At 42.7% G+C, this 13015-nt stretch overlaps 1 protein-coding gene across 1 annotated transcript in view; it reads left to right on the plus strand.

Annotated features, from left to right (window-relative positions):
- The window catches only part of LOC106607439 (parvalbumin-7), a 49856-nt gene that overhangs the window by 921 nt on the left and 35920 nt on the right, over positions 1–13015 (plus strand). The gene's annotated exons all lie outside the window — the stretch shown is intronic.

Genomic DNA, 13015 nt, shown 5'->3' on the forward strand with positions numbered 1-13015 from the left:
AGATACAGAGACGATCAGTGTGACTTTACGACAGACTTTGGGATACTTTCCCTCCTGCCCTCCACCCTACCCTTCCTTTCCCCTTCTCCCTGATTGCCTCATCTCTCACTCCAGATTGCTCCCCTTTGATAACATCTGTAGAAACAGAGCTGCACTCCTGGCATGCAAACAGCAGCCTGTAAGAGTGACGTTATATTTCCGGGAAACTGTCGTTGGTGCGGCAAAGTACGGGCAGCCTGAAAGATGTATGGGAGGGATGGAGAGAGAGGGATAGAGAGAGAGGGATGGAGAGAGAGGGATAGAGAGAGAGGGATGGAGAGAGAGGGATAGAAGGATGGGGAGAACTTCAGCAACCACAAGAGAGTTAATGGGACAGAGAGAGAGACCGGGAGAGGGAGAAAGGGAGAAAGGGAAAAAGAGCACGCGAGAGAGAGGAGAGAAAGCATAAACTGACAAATGGAGGGAATGAGGGGAATAGAGGTTTGGGCAGCCAGAATAAAGGGAGTAGATAGAGGGAAGAAAGGAGGGATAGTGATGAAGTGAGGGACAGAAGTAGAGAGAGGAGGGAGAGAGAAAGAGAGAGAGACGGAACGAGAAAGAGAGGTGGTAATGCAGTGCACTGTTACTTATGAGAAGAGAGGAATATAGAAAGAGATGTGTAGATTGAAATGGTGTGTCTTGAGGAAACTGTCTGAGAACATAGAAAGAGAGAACAGTTTGATGCATGCAGTGGGCAGAATTGCAGAAAGGGAGAGAGAGAGATAGGGATTGAAAGAGAGAGGGATGAGGGGATAGAGAGAACGTCATGAAAATGTTGGTGTATCAGCTGTGCGGCTGCAGAAAGCTGTAAAATCCGATTCACAAAAAAGACCTGGAATAGACGTTGAATTGACATCGGTGCCCATCTCTTTTTCACCACATATAGTATCTCACACCCCATCACTCCTCTTTCATTAGAAGTGAATGTGAGGGGTGTGATGCATGACTCTAGACTATATCACATCAGGATTTTCTAGGAATTCACTGATTTAGAGGCGAGCGGCTCTTTGGAGTGTGAAATACAGCCTTGTGAAATATACCATCGTATTTGTGGCAGCTGGGATCGACTGGAATACCCAGTACAGCACAGGAGTGATGGGGATGTGCACGGGAGCGTGGTGGAAGGGTGGGACTGTGGGGAGATGTAAGGGATGTGTCAGTGCAGGTAACTGAGTTCTTGTGTGGTACACCTTCCACTTGGTGGTAGCTATGTGTTCAAGGGTTCTGCCTCTGGTTTGGTTTGCTGCTGCAGTGTGTGTTAGAGTAACTTTCGTCCTCCTTCTTCTTGAGGTGTCTCTCCACAAACCCTGTCTATAATAGTGGAGTAGTACAAGCATGTTATTGTGTGTGTGTGACTGCAACCAAACCAGATCAGACCAGAGCAGGCCTCTACAGCGCGATGTAGCACCGCAGTTAATGAAGCATGTCATCCCCGATCCCTGACTCTGACTCAGGCACGGGCAGATTAATGACCATGGATGGGATTAGAGTACCAATCCAACATAGATGATCAATCTAGCCAGCTAGTACCAGTGTAACAGTACCAGTGTAGCACCCCTACATACATCAAATTACAGTTACACTTATTATCTATATATTTTCTACAATTCCACATAGATGTGTGTGGGTGCCTTTCTGTGTGTGCAGTATGTTTGAGTGAGTTTGAGTGAGTGGGTAGCTAGCTGTGTGCCAGTGGGTGGAAGAATAGGAAAATGTCATGATTACTTGGAAGAAGAGAATTTGTTTGTGTGGGATTGTGAAGGTGAGAGGTTGTTAGATGTTAGATAGGACCAGCTAATTGTGTGCGGACGGATCCAGAGTGCATGTTTGAATTTTTATGTGGGCAGCCTTTTAAACTGAGCTGTAGGAAACTAAAGCACAGCTGCATTCTACAGCCAGAAAGGCATCACTCGCAATTCAAAAACTACCACACACAGCCCCCACACACACACACACACACACACACACACACACACACACACACACAACTACACTCTTAGAAAAAAGGATTCCAAAAGGGTTATTTGGCTGTCCCCATAGGATAACCCTTTTTGGTTCCAGGTAGAACCCTTTTAAGATCCATGTAGAATCATCTGTGGAATGGGTTATACATGGAACCCAAAAGGTTTCTTCAAAGGGTTCTCCTATGGGGACAGGTGAAAAACCCTTTTAAGTTCTAGATAGAAACTTTTTTCTAAGAGTGTAACAGAGATGTGACGAAAATATGTATCTTCCCCCACTTAAAAGGTTACTTGCAATTAGCCATCATTATCCAACAGAAAGTGACACATTCAATACCGCCTTGCACACTCTTGCCTGCATCTAGCTGTTCTAGGGTGTAATCATTAGTCCAACATTTGCAAACGTTTGCTTCCGTTTAAAAAATGTTTTAACAGAATCAGCTGAATGAATACACCCCTGATCAATCGTAAACACAGTTCACTTTCATAGCAGCCATATTGTATTCCTTCTCGCCTCCTCTTCTCACCTTTTCCCTTAGTTTGTGGATTTCTGCTCTATGTGGCCAGACGAAAAAACCTTTCCAAGCCAAACTATATCATAACCGCTACACACAGCCTACATCGTTGTCAACATATTAGCTAAAGTAACGTCATAGTCAACATAGCTAATAGAACTAATGTGTTAGTAAACCTGCTACAATCATGCAGTAATGTTAGTGTACAGTCAGTAAGCAGTTTAGAACAACACATTTGTAAAACCCAAAGCTCACCTTGACTTGGAAGAGTTCCAGTGTTGTGTTGGAAATAGCATCCCTCTGTTTGAGCAGGGTGTTTGAGTAGGCTAAACTAGCTAGCTGAATTTATTAGCTAAGTAAGTGAAACTAAACTTTTTAAATGTTTTACTTAAAAAAAAAAAAAAATCACTGAGGATGGTCCACTGCTGTAAGGAGTGGGAAACTCAGAGGCTGCTGCCTGCCTGCCAGTCAGTCAGTATCGTGGGGATTGATCCCAATGTAGTTTGACACTCATGTCAACTCATTATTGTATTAACCACCACTCGTGCGAGCACACACGGATACACACGCGCACTTACAAACCCCTTCACCTAGATGCACACATAGCGAGATGTTACACACCGCTCCGGAAGAGGACATTTAGTTTTTCCATTGCTCAGCAGAACAGCACAAGACCGTCTCCACCTACATAAAGTCCCACGGTCAGGTCACCAATGCAATGCATTCATCTCTTGAACTTTGGCCAACAAAATGCACTTAGACCTCTCCCATCATCCTCCAACTCACAATGCTTTGGGGTTAAGGGGGATACCTTGTCAGTTGTACAACTGAATGCCTTCAACTGAAATGTGTCTTCCACATTTAAGCCAACCCCTCTGAATCAGAGAGGTGCGGGGGGCTGTCTTAATCAACATCCACAGCGCCCGGGGAACAGTGGATTAACTGCTCAGGGAGTCGATCCAGCAACCTTTCGATTACTGGCCCAACTCTTTAACCACTAGGCTACCTGTTGCCCCTGTCGTTAGGGTTATGTTCATGGTTAGAGGTTAGAGAAAGGATGTTGAATGGGACTGAATTGTGTGTCCCCACAAGGTTAGCTATACAAGACCGTGTGTGTGTGTGTGTGTGCGCGTGTTTACTGATCAGATGACAGCACATGTGGGACCAAGTGGCATTACAGGGCTGGAAGTTAGAAGCCAGAAGCTGGAAGGGAGCCATAACTTTGAGCCACCTGCTAATAGAGAATTATGGCTGTGGTGTAATGTAGCCTGGTCCCAGATCTGTTTGTGCTTTTCCCTACTCCATTGGCATTCCATAAGGAGTTGGCAAGAGAGCAGAAACAGACTGGCACCCATGCTAGTGCTAATGGTGCTGGAACATCAGCTGTTGTTCCATCTACATTTGCCTCTAGATCATATGATTTCAGACATTCTTCTTTTACAAACTACCTGTGTTATCGTGCAGTAAGCATATTAACGTGTGGAGGGGAAAATTGTATTGTTTTGATGGATGATTGATTTTTCTGTTGATTAATTGCCACCACACCTGCAATACACTCACTTTCTTGCATCTCTCTCTCTCGCTCTCTTCCTCACAATTTTACTTCCTCACGTTTTCTTTCTTTCTCTCTATCACCAGCGCTCTCCCCATCCAAATGAAGGTGTGAAAAGGGAACACTTCCCACTTTGTGCCAAAGTTCAGTCGATCTATTTTAGAGATTTGGCCATGTATTTTTTAAGGCCAACGTATTTTTAAACCGCCCGAGCAACAGAGGTCGCTGAGAGCGAATCTAACTTTAGAAGTGACACAGAGGTCACCGCAGCGCTGCAGGAGTCAGGCCTAGCAATTAAAACATCCACAAACTCCTAAATGAGATCATTAGCGTGCTGGGATGGATGGAAGTCATCTGGGGAGACGAAAGAGGATTGAGAGTTTCATTTTTATGGGTCACGGAGGGAGGGAGTTTTTGGTTAAATGAATGGGATGATAATGTAACATTGTGACCTATTTTGATGCGGTGTGACTTAAAGTCCTTACTCTTTTGGGAGAGTCAGTGGATGTGGATGATATATAGACACAGATGTACACACACACACAGCACAACAAACTACGCTTCTTACCCAACATCGTTTGTAAAGGTGTACTCCTACTCTGTGACCTTAAAACAGCATCCCTCTGCACCACAGTTCATCTAAGTGAGACAAGGGGCACTGTTTCACAGACAAGTGGATGAGTAGATGGAGATACTGCTGCATTCCCTATATGGGGGCTCAAACTTCTGCTCCATCTCCTCCTGAGGTTTCTCATGAACCTGCCACTTACCGGCTACATAATTAGCCCCTTACAGAAGACTGCTGCCTGGTCCCTGGCTGAACAGTTCAATCTTAGAACTACTGTTCTCTACTCCCTGCATAGAGAATATATGCCAGGAAAGGCCAATTTAGTGGGCAAAGTGCAGAAGTTACCAAACTCTATTCTATTCCGTTCCAATGTATTCTATTATGTTGCTAGCAATGACTACGATGACCAGATATCATTGCATTATCAGCGTGATACAAGAGATAAGCATGACTTGGAATAGCGGTCATTGTGACTAATACACATCATATTCCACATCAGCTGTGGAATATTAGCTGTCATATACACTGCTGAAAACGAGCGGAGAGGATGATAAAAGTTTCCTCCCCTCCTCTCCCATTGCTTTGCCGGCCTGCTATTATATTTTAGATTAAGGTGACCAGATTTCTGAAATTAAAACCGGGGACATTTCCAGTTCGGCGGTCAATATATCATTAAAATATCCAATGTTATTATCTATGAAATAGAAAAGGGGGACAATTCCAGTTTCATGTATTTAGTCTAACAGGCACACTGTGATAGAGAAAACAACTATATTACAGAAACACTACAGAAAAGACAGAACTGTCCAATCTGAACTGTCATTCAGTGGTCCTGGTAATCTAGGTAGAATAAGGGCAGAAGAGAACATGAGCAAAATTGAAAAAACAGACAATAGTATATGTGAAATACTTAACATAATAAAGAAATAAGATGATGATGAGGTTGGTAACTACATAATATACTTATACCAACCTAATCTGTATATTTCTCAGAAGAATGTATATTCTTCAGGATTGCTCTGTCTTTGGCCAGCTTCTCCATGAACTCCTGGCAGGGGAGGTTGAAGTTTGTCTTCACAATAAGCATGGCCTTGATGGTAGGAACAGTGAACCTATTTCTTGCTGCTGTCCATATATCATTCATTTGGGAGAACACTCTCTTGACTGGTGCATTACCTCCAGGTAAGCACATGACAACAGATGCTAATCTAGCCAGGTTAGTGTGTGGGATGTCATTCTCTTTGAAGTGGGTAACCACCGTGCTCCATCTCTGACTAAGCGGTGTCTCAGATGTTTTCCATTCTTCAAGCGATCCCCCTTTAGGAACTCTTGCAGTCCAGTAACCTCGCCACACAATGCATCCTCATTGATGGTCACATTTGGGCATTTGTCCTGCAGTGTGCCTGCTGCCTTCTGGGTCTCTTCACGCTGAGGTTGCCTTTTTAAAAGGAGACAATGTAAATCTTTTAGATTATCTGTGTGCTTTCCCATGCTTGCAAGTAGTTCACAGCCGTAGTGAAGAATGATTGTGATGTTTTGAGAAAGCCCTCTTTAGATATTGCTCCATTTCCTCTAGCTCTCTCAGAAGTCCTCTGACCAAAATTGGAATGAAGTTGTCATCACGTCTTGCAGTCAATTTTGCCTCAATGTTTCTCAGAATTGCAGCGGACTCCACAGCACAGCGGTCCTGGCCTTCAAGCATCTTGATCGTGTCACTGAATATGGTCAGGTTTCCATGGACAAAGGCCAGCCAAAGTTCAGTGGATCTTCGAACATTAACACACGACAACAGAGCATTTGTCTTCAGAAAGAAAAAAGGATTTCAATGGCACATACCTTTTCAGCACTCTTTCTAGAGCAGGGAGCATGGACAGCCAGCGAACATTGCTGTGTCCTAAAATGTTATGGTACTCCTGGCAAACAAAATCACAAAAGATCTTCAGTCGTTCTACTCTGACGGTGAAAATATCCAAATATCTTTGTGAGCAGGTACTCAACATCAAGGGGAATCATATCCAAAGCTGTTCTGGCCGTGTTATGAATGATGTGGGCAGGACAACCTAACCCAATCACCTCCCGCTGCAGAGCATTTTTAACTTTGGTGTGGACATTGACCCTCCCCAGCCAATTCAGTCCACCAAAGTTGGTATTTATGATGACGGCAGCGAATGCCACAAATTTCTTTTCCAGGTTACATTTTTGGATGACCACCAGGACCTCAGCTGCAATTTCCTCTGCTGTTTCTCCTTTCAATTCAACATAATCAAGCAGTTTTGTTTCTACAGATGTGCTGCCATCATATATCTTACAATATCTGACTACTATTGGCAGCAGCTTTACATGTCCATGATTGTACGCATCAATGGACAGGGACACAAATTCAACCTGGTCTAGGTCCTGTGTTACCAAAGTAGTTACTCATGGTGCTAACACGTTACTCACTATGGCTTCACATTTTGTCCTAGCACATGTAAACTTCGGTTCATAAAGCTTCCGTGTCAGTTGTGCTGCGCAGTCCATAGATCTGTAACTATGATTGTGTCTCATAGTGTGGTATGCAAAGACACCCTCCTGCACAGCTAAATCACATTCTTCTTGGGAAGGCTCTACCTTCTTGAAGAATGTGGTGACAGAGGGCATACCAACACTGGGCAATCAGAGAGGCTTTTTGTCTGTTGATGTTTTACCACTGCTGTTCTTCCCCCACTGCCAAATGAAAAAGAGGAATTACAAAGGGTGCAGTTAACCCTTCTATCGTCTTGACCTGAGTGTATAAATGGAAATTCTCTCATGTTGTTATTAAAATGGCATTTCCGTTTCTTGGAAAGAGCCATTGTACCGCCTCTGTCTGCTCTTCTTCACTCTCCTTGTGCCACTCTTCTTACTCTCTTAATAACCTGTTAGGGACAGACGTTCCGCTAGCGGAACGCCTCACCAATATCCAATGGTATAGCGTGGCGCGAATTACAAATACCTCAAAACTGCAAAAACTTCAATTTTTCAAACATATGACTATTTTACACCATTTTAACCTGTTATGGCTAGGGGGCAGTATTTTCACAGCCGGATAAAAAACGTACCCGATTTAATCTGATTATTACTCCTGCCCAGAAACTAGAATATGCATATAATTATTAGCTTTGGATAGAAAACACTCCAAAGTTTCTAAAACTGATTGAATGGTGTCTGTGAGTATAACAGAACTCATTTGGCACGCCAAAACCTGAGAAGATTCCATGCAGGAAGTGCCCTGTCTGACAATTTCTTGCCCTTTTTGATTATCTCTATCCATTACAGAGGATCTCTGCTGTTACGTGACACTTCCTACGGCTCCCATGGGCTCTCAGAAGGCGGCAAAAAGCTGAATTGTGGCTTTGCAGGCTCTGGTTGAAAAAAAGTAGCGGGTTTGGGTAGTGGCTGGTTAGAGTACTGTGAGACTCAGAGTCGTGCCCGCGTCGACAGAATGCTTTGTTTTCTTTTGTCTGTTTACCTAAACGCAGATTCCCGGTCGGAATATTATCGCTTTTTTACTAGAAAAATGGCATAGAAATTGATTTTAAACAGCGGTTGACATGCTTCGAAGTACGGTAATGGAATATTTAGAAATATTTTGTCACGAATTGCGCCATGCTCGTGACCCTTATTTACACTTCGGATAGTGTCTTGAACGCACGAACAAAACGCCGCTGTTTGGATATAACGATGGATTATTTTGGACCAAACCAACATTTGTTATTGAAGTAGCAGTCCTGGGAGTGCATTCTGACGAAGACAACAAAGGTAATCAAACTTTTGTAATAGTAAATCGGAGTTTGGTCAGGGCTAAACTTGGTCGGTGTCTAAATGGCTAGCCGTGATGGCTGGGCTATCTACTGAGAATATTGCAAAATGTGCTTTCACCGAAAAGCTATTTTAAAATCGGACATATCGAGTGCATAGAGGAGTTCTGTATCTATAATTCTTAAAATAATTGTTATGTGTGGTTAGACAGTGTGGTTAGATTAACGAGAGTCTTGTCTTTAAAATGCTGTAAAATAGTCATATGTTTGAAAAATGGAAGTTTTCGGATTTGGATATTGGAGCAGGTGTTCCGCTAGCGGAACGTCTAGATGTAAGAGGTTAAAGACAAGACTCTGCTTTATCTAACCACATTGTCCAATTTCAAAAAGGCTTTACAACGAAAGCAAAACATTAGATTATGTCAGGAGAGTACCCAGCCAGAAATAATCACACACCCATTTTTCAAGCTAGCATATATGTCACAAAAACCAAAACCACATCTAAATGCAGCACTAACCTTTTATGATCTTCATCAGATGACACTCCTAGGACATGATGTTATACAATACATGCATGTTTTGTTCAATCAAGTTCATATTTATATCAAAAACCAGCTTATTACATTAGCATGTTTTGTTCAGAACTAGCATACCCACCGAAAACGTCCGGTGAATTTACTAAATTACTCACGATAAACGTTGACAAAAAACATAACAATTAATTTAAGAATTATAGATACAGAACTCCTTTATGCAGTCGCGGTATCCGATTTTAAAATAGCTTTTCGGTGAAAGCACATTTTGCAATATTCTGAGTAGATAGCCCGGCCATCACAGGCTAGCTATTTTGACACCCACCAAGTTTGGCACTCACCAAAATCAGATTTACTATAAGAAAAATTGGATTACCTTTGCTGTTCTTCGTCAGAATGCACTCCCAGGACTTCTACTTCAACACCCAATGCTGTTTTGGTTCCAAATAATCCATAGTCATATCCAAATACCTCCGTTTTGTTCGTGCGTTCAAATCACTATCCGAAGGGTGACGCGCCGGCGCGTTTCGTGACAAAGAATTTCAAAATATTCCATTACCGTACTTCGAAGCATGTCAAACGCTGTTTAAAATCAATTTTTAATGCGATTTTTCTCGTAAAATAGCGATAACATTCCAACCGGGAGACGTTGTATCCGTTCAAACACTGAAAGTAAAACATGGAGTCGTCACATGCACGCGCGGACCAGTGTCATTGTTCTCAGAAGTACCACTCTCCAAAACCCCTACTGTTTTTCGCCCAGAGACTGCAGAGTTATCATTCAACGTTCTGGCGCCTTCTGAGAGCCAATGAAAGCCTTAGGTAATGTCACGTTACAGCAGAGATCCTGTATTTTCGATAAAGAGGCTACTGAAGGCCAAGAAATGGTCAGACAGGGCACTTCCCAAATAGAATCTTCTCAGGTTTTGGCCTGCCATATGAGTTCTGTTATACACACAGACACCATTCAAACAGTTTTAGAAACTTTTGGGTGTTTTCTATCCAAATCTACTAATTATATGCATATTCTAGTTTCTGGGCAGGAGTAATAACCAGATTAAATCGGGTACGTTTTTTATCCGGCCGTGAAAATACTGCCCCCTATCCGAAACAGGTTAACTTTTTCTTCTCCTCCAATCTTTCTCCTCCACTTTTCTTCACTCGTCTTCCTGCTCTTTCTTCCTTTCCTTTCCTTCTCTTTACCTTTCCACCTCACTCTTCTCCACTCTCCTCGCTTCACACTTTTTACTCCCTTAATTTTTCCTTCTCCTTCCTCTCCAATCTTTAATAATAAATAGTACACTATTAGATAAAATACTTTGGTTAACAGATTCCCATTGCTTGCCTCATTTTTGTATTTTATCTCAAAAACATTGTTTGGAGTAATAAATTGGCAGGCTCTGTAATCATATCTTTACCTTTCCTCCTCTCTCTCTTTCACTCTTCTTCCTATCCAGTCTTCCTCCTCTCCACTCTCTAACAGAAAACATTATGCTAATGTTATCCATGAAAATTTCAAAATATATTTTCACACTACTTATTATAATGCCAAACCATTAAAATTGTAATCTACAAATAAATATTCTCAGAATTAATTGTGCATTAATTTAATATAATCATATTTTCAAAATAGCCTGTCCACTGCATGTTTACTTGTGAACGTTTTTTTAACCTAGCTACCATGAAAAAATCTAACTAACCTAGCAAGAAAACTTAGTCGACATAGCTAATTTTAGCTAGCATAACCTATTTAAAACCTTATAAAGCAGATCATCTATCTATATAATAAATTGCGATATTATAACATCATTAGCTAGTATCTCAAACAATTGTAACTTGCCTGGCTTGAAAATACGTTTTTGGTAATGTTGTGGATTCACTTGACACTTGCTAGCTTCTGGCCGAGTTTTCCACAGCTGTTTTCTCTAAAACTAGCGCGAGCAAGTAGTTAGTAGAAGAAGAGTAAATGAAGCTGATATAGTGAGCAACCCCCTCTGCTGGACAAAACAAGCACAATGTGATTGAGACGTCAACTGGTAGGCTCTGCTGCCCGGTCTTTCTTGCCATGTCAAATATTATTTCACTTTGTAGTCTGTTTTTAACGCACAGTTAAAAACGGGGACATTTCCAGGGACAGCTCCAGCCGGGGACAGGCCACCAAAAACAGCGAGTATCCCCAGAAAATGGGGACGTCTGGTCACCCTATTTTAGATTGGAGCTGAGAGCATTTCGGACTGGCCCCTGATCATAGAGATCATCTGAATGCAGGAAACATGCAACCTCATCTGTGTCCCGAAAATCCTCTATGTCATTCTCTATTTGGGAGTGTTAGGTTGAAGCCTTATCAGGGAATGGGCTTTGGACATAGTACTGTAGATTCTCTCACACATACACACGCCACACACACACACACACACACACACACACACACACACACACACACACACACACACACACACACACACACACACACACACACACACACACACACACACGTGTGTGTGTGAGAATCTACAGTACTACAGTATAATGTCCAAAGCCCATTCACTGATAAGGCTTCAACCTAACACTCCCAAATAGAGAATGACATTCAAGTGAATGAAGGTCATCAGTGTAACAAACAGAGACGTTTAGCGCTGGCTATACTGCAAGCCCCTTGCTCACACTGACATAACGATTGCATCCAAAATGGCACCCTATTCTCTAGATAGTGCACTACTTCCCTGGTCAGAAGTAGTGCACTATCTCTATCTGTTCTATCTTTATGAATAACTGCACATATTGTTCCTTTGTAGGACCATGAATGTGTGCATCCCCCTTCTCCCTCTTTCCTCTCCTTCTCTCTCCTCCTCCCCCTTCTTTCCTCTCCATCTCTCTCCTCTTCCTCCTCCCTCCCTCTTTTTTTATGTGGAGCTGTGAGCTGGACACAGTCAGCTCAGCTTGCCCCGGGGCTTGGTCCCAGCTCCCACCAGCAGAGTGTGAAGACTGTGTCAGAGTAAGAGAAGAGGAGAGCAGTAGAGGAGGAGTGGAAAGCCCAGTGCTGGACTGGCTTTTATAATGCAAGGTCAATGGAGGGTTTATGTAGCCGAGAGCACACACATACACTTCTGCAAGACAAGAGGAGTTGTCAGGCGGCAGAGTTTCTGCTGCCAATACTGCTGACAAGGCAAGCCACTGCCAATGGGACAGGGGCTTTAGCCTCTCTCTCTGAATACACACGCTCTCCGACAATCTACATTGAAATACACACACGGACACACGCACACACACCCTGACTCACTCATAAACTCAGTAAAAACATGAGCAGAGGAATGTGCAGTTATGCGTGGATGGTGGTCACCCACCCAGTCACCCACACTGCACCAGAAAACACAACAAGAACTAATGCAAATACATGAACACACACTCAATATCTGGTTTATATTTAGTCTGATGAAAACAACCGCTCACAACAAAGCATAGTTAAGTAACGTGATGTCATGTCAAAGTTCTGATGGATAGGCCACTTATGTAATATATTACTTCTTTGCCGATTATCCTGTCCTTACGATATTTGAAAGTCGTACAAGCGAAAGAATGAATTACGAGTTATTACAATAACAGCATAATTATAATTATGTGTTTGCAGCCTGCAGGACCATGGGTTAAATCCCAGACAAACAAAGAATGTGCTGACAATGTAAAGCCCAAACTCTATGTTCAAGGATTTTAAGCCGCCTATGACTGTGATTTTAAACCTTGTCTCCCACCTCTTTCATCACTCTTCTACACACCCCCCACCCCATCAAAGACTAGCGCAGAATATAAATTGTGTTGCGCTTTAGTTTTTTGGTACTGTAAGCCAAGGGCATGAGGAGAATGGGGAATAGAAGTGAATCTGTCCCAGGAAGAGAAAGAAAGGATCCAGCACAATAGAGCGGGATAGACCGGACTGATGCAGACAACAAGCTGAGAGGAGGAGTAGAAAGGCGAGAGAAACAGAGAATAAAAGAGCAAGAGAAAATGGGAAGAAGGAGGAGGACCGTCAAAAGGGAGGTGCTGGAGGACACGCAAGGAAGAAAGAAAGTA

Source organism: Salmo salar, chromosome 06, assembly GCF_965601325.2.
Source record: "Salmo salar chromosome 06, fSalSal1, whole genome shotgun sequence".
Taxonomy (NCBI): domain Eukaryota; kingdom Metazoa; phylum Chordata; class Actinopteri; order Salmoniformes; family Salmonidae; genus Salmo; species Salmo salar.